This window comes from Prosopis cineraria, unplaced genomic scaffold (assembly GCF_029017545.1).
Source record: "Prosopis cineraria cultivar Desert tree isolate PC_DT_omini unplaced genomic scaffold, ASM2901754v1 PC8, whole genome shotgun sequence".
Taxonomy (NCBI): Eukaryota; Viridiplantae; Streptophyta; class Magnoliopsida; order Fabales; family Fabaceae; genus Prosopis; species Prosopis cineraria.
The window spans coordinates 17,882,075-17,892,542 of record NW_026555339.1 but is presented as its reverse complement, the minus strand read 5'-3'; the positions used below and the strand labels follow the sequence as shown (position 1 = coordinate 17,892,542).

Genomic DNA, 10,468 nt, shown 5'->3' with positions numbered 1-10,468 from the left:
TTGTAATAACTATTATATAGTTTGAAAATTGTACTATATATTAGTTATTTGAAGATAACCGCCACTATATAGCGGTTATCTTCAAATAATCAATACATATTTTAATTTAAAAAAAAAATTGGAGGCAACATTTCTAAACAACCCTTGCATTATAGAAATATAGAAACAAATTCTAGCAACAAATCTAGCAATAAAATTCATTTGGTAAGACTTGCATCAGGCATCTTCAAAGTATTGTAAGATAAAATGACATAATTTATTTAGTTAGTTGACTAAATTAATGAAACTAAACAAATGAATAGGGCAACAAGTTTCAAGTTTCCACGAATATACAAGCCAAGAGGTATAGTAATCATAGGATCCCAACTTCCAAAATCTCCCCAACATGATTTCTAAGCCTATGGTATATGAAATATATCTGTTCAGCAAAAATAAAAAAGGGCGTGTTGCAAGGCATGCTAGAGACGTAAGATCTTAAAAGGATGGAAGAACTTGACTTCGATTCAAATGTGAGGAACTTAGGGTCTTTTATCATTGTTCACCCGAATGTAAGAATGCAAAGTGAAGAAAAATATTGTAGATGCAAGGAAGTAGAGATATATTAATTGAAGAAAGAGGTGACAAGTTATGTCTACTGTACAATAAAAAAAATAAAGACTAAAACTACATGATAAAAGGAAAAATAAAATAATGTAGCAAACGCAAAATCTAAGAATTTGACTAGTAGTTTTTTGATGCTAATAATTATCCTTGTTGAGAAAATGCTCCTCTTTTTATAGATGATCTTGGCTTGACCCAAGCCCCATGATTGCCACTTTTCTTGAATTTAGGAAGGACTTTCTCTATCATGGCCATTTTCCTAACTTTCATAATTCAAGCATTATGGGTGGAGTGTAAAGATAATGACTTAGACCTAGTCTTGACTTAATAGCTAAGGCATCATGATTATTAATTTTTAATTATTTTAAGGCCAATTAAGTTGAGTTGAGCCTGAGCTTCTAAATTCATAATTTCGATGCAAATAATATCATCCTGCAAAACATACAAGACTATCAATCTTATTGAAAGACATGCAAATTTCTTCAAATAATTTATATGTATTTGCAACTATTTTTCCCTTTGAGTTTCAACAACTTTGCTTATGCTCTGGATGAGCATGAATAGAGGTTGGAAACAAATTTCTTCAAGTAACTTAAGGTATTTGAAAATAACTAGATGAGAAGATGATGGAAGCTAAAACTAAAGGTTGAAACGCGAGAATTGATAAAGGATGGAAGTAATGATCATGGGATTGAGACTAAAATGCTTGAACGAGCTTCAGCAACTTCAGTTGGATGAGCAAGAGTAAGAGCATATCGTGATGGCACTTCAAATCTGGAAGGCACCGAAAACTTCAACAGACAACGACACGTGGATGCTTTAGATTTGGATGAATTCAGAAGCCTTGGCAAATTAAATGACTAACCTTTTTCCAGGTGTAAAATTTTTTAAGTGTGGAAAGTCCTATTTCCAATTTATATAATGACTAAATTGGAGCAAAGAAAGATTGCAATAATGGAGGGAGGGAAATACCAACCTTAGAACAAATGGAAGAGAAAGCATGAAGAGCAATAATGGAGGGGATTAGCAGATGTTGACAGCCCACAGCACACAAAACCTACACTTATTTTCGGGGCATGATACATAAGAAACCTAGGCTTTGAAATATTGACTCAAAACTTAGAAGTATAAGATACATATTGAAAATTTAAAAAAATTAAAATTAAAATATAATATCTTGATTATTTATAGATACGCATCTAAAGTTTTGGCATGTATAAGTATCAGATACAATACCGACATAGATACATTAATTAATTTCAACTATCATCCTTCAAAATTGCAATACATGAATGTCAAATATATAAGAAGCCTCATAGATATTGTTTTTTTATGAGAATCTTCATTTTTTTTATGACGGTTTGGATTTAGTGGCTATAGGCACTGGGTGCATGTATTATCTGAGCCATTGAAATCCATGTCAATGGTTCAAATGAACTTATTTATTCATTAATCTTAAGTGAATAATGAATTTAGAACCATTGATCTAAATTTCAACAGTTTATATTATATAGACACTGATGGTACAGGCACTCATTACCTATACTGTGTATAGTTACCAAATTTAAATCCTTTATTTTGCTTTGTTTTGTCTATTATGCAAGTAACAAATAGATTTATGAAATAAACTCTTACCATGTCTTACTAATTTTGTCTCACATAATTCACCCTGACATTCTGGTTACAACTATTTTGGGTAAAGAACTACATATGATATCATTGTAAATGCCTTTGTTTCATCATCAGCTCCTCAAGACTATCTCTCACACCCTGAAAATAGAGGGTAACTAACATGGGAGCGAGTCATTTCACACATTCCCGTAGGCCTCAAAATGAAAATTCATTATGTTTTCTTTAAAAATTAATCAGATTATATGAAAATTTTAATACCTTTAACACTAATTGTCATAGCAAAGCTTTAATTTTTTTTTATTATTAAAAATTTTGGCAGAACCTCCCCTGTAAATGTGATCTCTCAAAAATTCTACAACACAAAAAATTTATAGAATAAAATAATAGTCAAGAGCTTAGCTCCTACCAGTTGGCAAACAGTATATAAACCAAAATAAAGTCCTAGCAACAATTTACGTAGAGTAACCAATCTTTCTTCTAAATTAAAATAGATAAAACTTAAATATTTACATTAAAAAGTAACGGTATTAAACAAAATTTTCACCTAATACAGCTGTATTGCCTTTCAAAGGTCAATAGTAAGATCAACGTTAGATAATGAATCTGAAACCAAAATAAATTTTCCAACAAATAGCATCCCAATGATAGAATTTAAAATAATAAATTCAATCAATTTTGTAAATTAGTTGCAAGGATGAGAAGTCAATATAATGTACTCAATAACTTTATAAATCTCAAGTATAACCATCAAAATTAGATTAAACTGAAAACATTGGAAACACTTTATATCATCATGGTAGAAGAAAAATAATTTATACATATGTGGCTCAAAATAACATACTAACAACTGAAACCATTAAAATTTTAAATATAAACATTTGTCCAAATTTAGAATTGTGAGGACTTAACAAAACAAGTAACAAATGTAAATACACATTCCACGAGGGTAAGTAACCAAATACAGCTTGAGCTATAAAACAAATGTGAACACACAGTCCACGAGGGTAAATAATCAAATGTGACTCAAAGTCACAAAAACAAAACACCAGTACAAAGCCCACAAATAACAAACATGAGAGCAAAGCCTACAAAATAAACTAGCTAGTTATTAACCACAGGGTGCCACAGGCTAATGGAACTACTGTTAGCAGTAATGTTTTGTCTAAAGTCTTCTTAGAAATCACGTTTTAAACATGCAAAAGAAATAATTATTTTTAAAATAAAATTTTCATTCTCAATATGAAACTCGCATGAGTTGTTTCAAATATATAAAATTTGCCAAATTAATACATCAAAGTGAATATGTAAACTTGCATTAATTGTGTAACTAAAAAATTCTAAAATTCAATAAACAAAGATTCCTTCATCAATATTAGAAATATATTTCTTAATAAAAAATAAATGCACATATCATAATGTAATTGTCCTTCATAATTGTTCCAAAATTTCTAAAACTAACATAATTCATAAAAATAAAATATTTTAATAAAAGATTATTAATAAATAATTAAATGGGATGCTATTCACTTACACATTGGAGTTCCAAATTCTCAAAGATATTCTTCATTAATTCTTGTTGGGATCCTATTCTTCCACATACCCTATAAGGATATAAATAGATGCAATTTTAATAAATTCTTAATTTATTACACAATCTCAACCAACCATCACCATTTAGAATTTCAAAATCAAAATTCAAGCTTTAGAGTTAGTCTAAGTATTATCATTCATATCATTCAAAATCAAAATTCAAGCTTTAGAGTTAGTCTAAGTATTATCATTCATATCACTAGTTCCTCCAATTTGTTTTAATCATGCCAATCCATTTTCTTGGAACAAAAATTTCTCTCAATCTTTGCACCAAATACCTTACTTCTACCTTTTTAATTTAAAACATCCAACAATTTACCAATAACCAAACAAGTTCCAAGTATTCCAATAGCTACATGCAATCTCATAATCAAATTCCTTTACAAATCTACAGGTTAATTCCTAAATTAATCATTTCCATAAATATTCAAAAGTCAAGTTCAATTTCCTCTTACAAGCCTTTCAACAAACATCTCATAGGCACCAATATTCAAGTTCTATATCTAAGCTATTCTCTTCCAATTTCACCTCAATAAATTCTTTGCATCAACCATTTCAAACAAAATTCATTTAACTCTAAAATTGTGACCCATATGTATATCACTATCAAGCTTTAAGTCAAATTTTCAGCCCAAATTTGAATCTTCTTCTTCCTACAATGCATGGGTAGAAGCAAAATTCTATTGAAGAACTCTATAATTTTAGTCATCAACTCACACTCCCTCTCACACGGCTCAACAAAGAAAGAAAACTAAAAAATCCTCACCTTAACCACCAATAACAACAAAAGAGGGAGATTAAGAGACTGCCAACTGAATAGCGAGAGAAGATGAGATCTCTAGCTGAGCAAGGAAAAAGGGAAGACAAAGCATAGCTCGAAAGAGAGGAAACAGGACGGAATCAGCGTTAGTTTTAGCTCATGACCAGCACCACCAATTATGGCGACCTGATTTCTTCCACCCATTAGCAATACGTGAATGTAGTTTATGAGAACAAAACAATAACCAGAATTGAGTAGAGAGAAGAAGCATCATAAGAAGAACATAGTAGGAAAAAAAAACTCAACAATAGCACAAGCAAAATAATCCCGTAATCTATACCTCAACCCAATAAAACACTGTGAGCTCAAATAAGGGAGAAGGAAGAGATTTTGGCCAATATTCAACAATGAAAAATGAGCTCCAACTCTAGCTAGCTGCAACAAATTGACGGTAAATGCTCAAGCTAGTGACAGTTGAAAATGAAAAGAAAGGAAGCTGAGACACAGAGGAAGATACTAATAATTATGCTTGTGTCTACATAATTGATACTTAAAGAATTATTAGTTTGTTGCAATACTAGTGTAGCCTCTTGGAAAAGGACCAGACCATTTTATGTCATGCAATGGCACCAGATGAAAATGTAGAAACACACAGTTTCATTTGCTGTGCAAAATTAACCTATAAAACTTGTGTTTCTAGACTAGAGGAGCCACCTTTCAGGTGCTGCAACTAGAGAAAAACCCTAGGAGAGCAAGAGGAGAGGTTGTGAAGCTTGGGGTCAAGAAGAAGTAGAGCAAATCTTCATTCTACCTCAGTTTTTTAGTGTTTTCTCTTCTTTTTGTCCTTTTTGCTAATCAATTCAAATTTTTCCTCTGCTATTACAGTTTTCATTTTAACTATGTAGAGATAAATCTTCTAATTCTAGAAGACTATGAACCTATTTGTGTAAATAACCTTAGATTTACCATTTAGTTGTTGAGAAATGAAGTTTTGATTACTTGTTCTTGAGCTATTTTGTTCTTGTTTAGTTATTGACCACTATTAGGTGAGATTTGGACATTTGAGTTAAATCTTAAAGGAGGAGACTCAAATTGGACCTTGCAAACTAATAGCCTAGGATTAGTTTAACTAATTTGCCATTAGAACAAGAATGTATCTAATGGACATAAGTAATCCTCATGGGTTAGGTTCTATAATGCAATTAATTAATTAAGATAATAATTTATTTTAATTGAATTAATTAGGATCCTTAGTAGTCGAAAGATACTTTGGGTTAATTTATATTTCCGGATTATCAAAACTAAATTTTAAGACAATTAATGTGGTAATGAGAGGGTTAGGAAGCAAATAGAGAATTAGGACTCTAGAACACTCTTCTCTTGGTTGACTTGAGTTGTTTGTGAATTGAAAGTTATTTTAATTGATTACTTTTAATATTTTCATTTTAATTGTTGTAAAATCAATCTCTAGTTTTATTAGCTTAAGGTGAATGAATTTGAAATTTTAATGCCTAATCACCATTTTAATCAATTCCTTGAGGGATCGACCTTGATTTACCACTAGCTTCAATTGTAACCCATACACTTATGGTGTCTCTTAAATTTTTGTGGGCATTAAAACTCATATCCCATAAGCTTGATTGATCAGGAATAAACCAAAATATCGATATATGTAAGTTAAATATAGTAATAAAGTTTGCAAAGTTTTAAATGTTTTGTAAAAATTTTGACAAAGCCTCCCCTATAATTTGGACCTCTTGAAATTTTCATGACAACAATAGAACCTGCCAACCAACCCAACAAGGAGACTAGCTCCATTTCAGCAATTTACATAATAATTAAATAAGACTAAGACTTAACTATGGTATATGTGGAGGACTAAGTTATGATTACAAAATATAATACATGGTTTTACCAAAATAATAATCACAATGTGCCCCCTCTTTTCTAAAAAAGCAAAGCTTCTCAATGATCTACTAAAAGTGTAAAGTCAGTTACACTATCTAAGACCAAAGTAATTATTGGTGAGTAGCATTCCAATTATATACGTGCATATAAATATATGAAGATATTAACGAATAAATTTAATTTAAAAATTTTGAAATAATGAAACATGAACTTAAACTAATAATAATAATAGACAACAAGTTTTCTCAATGATACAATCATGAATTTGAACAATGTTAATGAAACAAAGTAATTTATCAAAATTTATAATGTTCATAAAATATAAAAATTTCAAGAAACAGTAGGTAGAATGCTTTTAAAGATATAATATAAAAATAATGAATTTTAAGTTTTGATCTAGGAGGGCTTTATCAAAACAAATAACAAGCGTGGATACACAGTCCACGAGGATAAGTAATCAATCAAGCACGGCAGGAGCCACAGATCAAGCGCAGGCATGAAGCCCGTGAAAACAAGTGTGAATATAATGCTCATGAATAACTGTCTCTTCATTCCATGTGCGTTGGCCTGCACAGAGAGCTAGCATCTCCTATAAGCATCCTGCTAGCTAGGTGTACTATAGCATGCCAAGGGCTAACGGAACTACTGATAGCATCTAGTATTTTAAACTCAATCTCTCTCATTAAAATCAAGTGTGTATGGAAAAAGAACAATAGTTTCAAAATTCTCACTTTCAAATATTATTCAACTATTATTTTCCATGGCCCAACATTATCATCATTTCCTTCACACATAAATCATTGTTAATAAAAATTTTATATCAATGTGGTATTAAATAATTAAACTGCTTATGAGAAATAATACTATTAATATGAAAATAGGATTAACAAGAATATGTAAACAATTTATAAAACAATAGTAATAATATTTAAATAAAAAAAATTTTTATAAATACTTTACTGAATATATATTCGGAATGCCACTCACTTACCTAAAAGTCTCCAAGAATTTTAAAGTTTGATCTTCTCAATTTCTCGCTTACCTCAATAGTACCCCAAATAATCTAGCACACAAACCAACTATCTTAATGTCACTATAATTTTCCTTCTTGTAATAGGCAAGGAAAATTTATTTTCAAGCTCTTCAATTACCCTTTAAATTATCAATCAAATACCTCTTTGAAAAAAATTCCTCTAATTTCTCTCTTCAACCTTCATTATAGAAAATAATTATTTCCTATAATAATTTAATCAACAACCATCCACTCTCAAAAATTCAAATTATTACATATTAATTTTGTAATCAAATTTTCTTTTCAACTTTCAAAATAAGTTTATAGATCAATAACACCTATACAAAATATAGTTCTCACAATAACTAATAAAATTTCAGCAAAATACCAAAATTAAACAAAGTTTTTCTAATATGCATTTCATCAAATACCCTGTGGTCATTAATCTTTAAACTAATACCAACATCTTCCACATCAATTTCACTTTCCAAAAATTTATCAGCATCAAATAATCAGAACAAGTTCAACCAAAACTAAAATCCATACCATCATCATCTTGTTCTTTATACAAATACTTCAGCCTAAATCAGTTTCTCTTTTTACGTTCAAGCATATATGACAGCACAAAGCAAGAGAAATTTCTTGCAGCAACAACCATTGCAGCACGCACAAGAGAAGAGTTTGCAACCTTATTCACTTAATTACCCACACATGCTCAACAAAATCACAAAGAATAATGGTTTGAAGCCTCACTTTTACAACAGCTATGACAGGGCAGAGAAGAAGAAGAGCAGGATTGCCAGCCAGCCATGGAAAAAATTGAGCTCATCACACATATTTACAAGACGTGCAGCTGCTGAAGAAGAAAGGAAATTGAAGAGCACTCACACACACATGCTGGCTCGGACCAGTGATGAAGCAGAGGGCAACGACAGAGAAAGAAAAATACAGCAACTTACCAACTACAATGGACGAACGAAGATGGAGAAGAGCACAGCAGTGAGGACGACACAGACCGATGGTGAGGACTGATGAGCGAGGAAACATGACCGAGAAGGAGGAGGATGAAGAGTTCGACAGTGAATAAGGAAGAAGAGCACAACGTTGGTGGAGAAGTAAGAAGCGATAATGCTCTGTTTTCTTTCCTCACTACAGATGTAAAAATCCGATCAAAGAAGCGTTGGAAAAATTACAAAATAAAACACAAAGAAAATTACCAGGGAGGGCACAAGGGAAAATTACAAAAATGGACAAAAATGTTTTTCTATAATTTGAAACCAAATAAAATCAAATTTTTGCTAGGTAGAATTCAAACTCTTGATCTTCAAAAAAATATTTTCTAATATAAGTTCTACCAAACTCCCACTTTCTACTTGCTATCATTACAAAAAAAAGGTGATAATAGTGATGAATTTTCGCCACGGCTTTCCTTAAATCATGGTTAATTTAATTTTCTGAAAGAAAAAATAGCAAGTAGCAGGTACTGACACTAATAAAAATCACGCTTTTATGATTTCATAAAAACGTAGCTCTGAGTCATTTTTTTTGCAAAAATGTGGCTCAAAAGCCTTATAAATTCTCTTGCCCCCTACAGGCCTGTTTCTTCTTCTTGTTTTTTTTTTTTTTTTGAAATCATTATTTGTAATGAACTAATGAATATTTGTTTCTTTTGTTTTCTTTATATTTAACTTTGTTAAAACTTTGATGAAAAATGTTTTATTAAATTTTTTTTCAATTATAATATTCTCCTTATGAGTATGATAATGTATAAATAATATATAAATTATTTTTTTGTCAGGAATAATATATAAATTATTTCTGTTAATATTAACAGCATAATTTTCATAATCTTATACTTAAATTTTGTTTAACAAATAAAATTTTTTATCACAAATATAAGATACTTATTATTATATAAATATTGCTTGGTTAAAATTAGTACTATAAAAAATTAGCATAACAAAATATATTTAATTATATAATGATGATTATGTTAGAGTAATTTATTCACAATCACTATTTCTGTACAGTATAAAATAAAATAATTTTTTTAATTATTAAGACTAATTAATTTGTTAGAAATTAATTAATGAGTTATAATTAATATCATGAATTTTATTAATTTGTTAATAATACAATAATTTTTTTGTTAGGATGATTTAATTATTTTTAATTATTAATAAAAATATTTTATTTTATTGATGTAAAATAAAAATAAAATAATTAAATTAAATTATTTTTAAAAATTGATAATGGCTCATGTCGAGCCACGTTTTTGTAATTTTTACAAAAATGTGGCTTTGAGCCACTTTTTTTACAAAAACGTGGCTTTTGTACAAAAAAAAAATGGCTTGTAAAGCCACGTTTTTTAGGAAAAATGTGGCTTCATCTGTTTTTATATATACTCTCGTCTGCTTTCTTTTGTTGATCGCCTTTCATTTATTCCTCATCATATCTCATCTTCTCAGGTTCTCTGATATCTTCCGACTCTGATTTATTTTTTTTATGTAAGTTATTTATCATTTTATTAATTTTTTGATTTCGTTTCTTATTTTATAATTAAATTTTTTATTTTATTTATTTTTTATTCTATCTGTCTTTTTCATTTTTTCATTTGTTTTAAATTTTCTAATTATATTTTTTTCTATTTTATAGGTTGTGAAATCTAATATATTAATAAGATATTTAAAATATCAATTAAAAATATTTTATAAATAGAAAAAAATATATACATCAATCAATAACAAAAATAATTTGAATAATTTGAATTAATAATCTAATTAAAAAATAATTAAAATTTAATTATTGAAAACAATTTAAAAATTAAATTGTGTGAAATATTTTTTTCAAAATATGATGAAAAATAATAATTTAATATAATAATTTTTAGTATTTAAATATTTCAAAAGCTTGTGAAAAAGATTTAAATTTTCAGAAGAAATTCATCAAATTTTATTTAATGAAAT

The 10,468-nt window shown here is 29.0% G+C and overlaps 1 long non-coding RNA gene across 5 annotated transcripts; it reads right to left on the bottom strand.

The window, feature by feature from the left end:
* Positions 1-216: 216 nt before the first annotated feature.
* On the bottom strand, positions 217-8,632 carry LOC129317996 (uncharacterized). 5 transcript variants are annotated; one of them, XR_008595141.1, is made up of 5 exons: positions 8,256-8,632; positions 3,764-3,833; positions 2,236-2,370; positions 1,577-1,657; positions 217-1,391 (listed from the first exon to the last, which is right to left on the bottom strand). It is a non-coding gene; the product is annotated as an uncharacterized LOC129317996 (long non-coding RNA). The 5 variants fall into 5 exon arrangements; XR_008595144.1 differs by having other exon boundaries at positions 217-1,657; positions 8,256-8,358; positions 8,462-8,632; XR_008595140.1 differs by having other exon boundaries at positions 217-1,657.
* Positions 8,633-10,468: the final 1,836 nt, after the last annotated feature.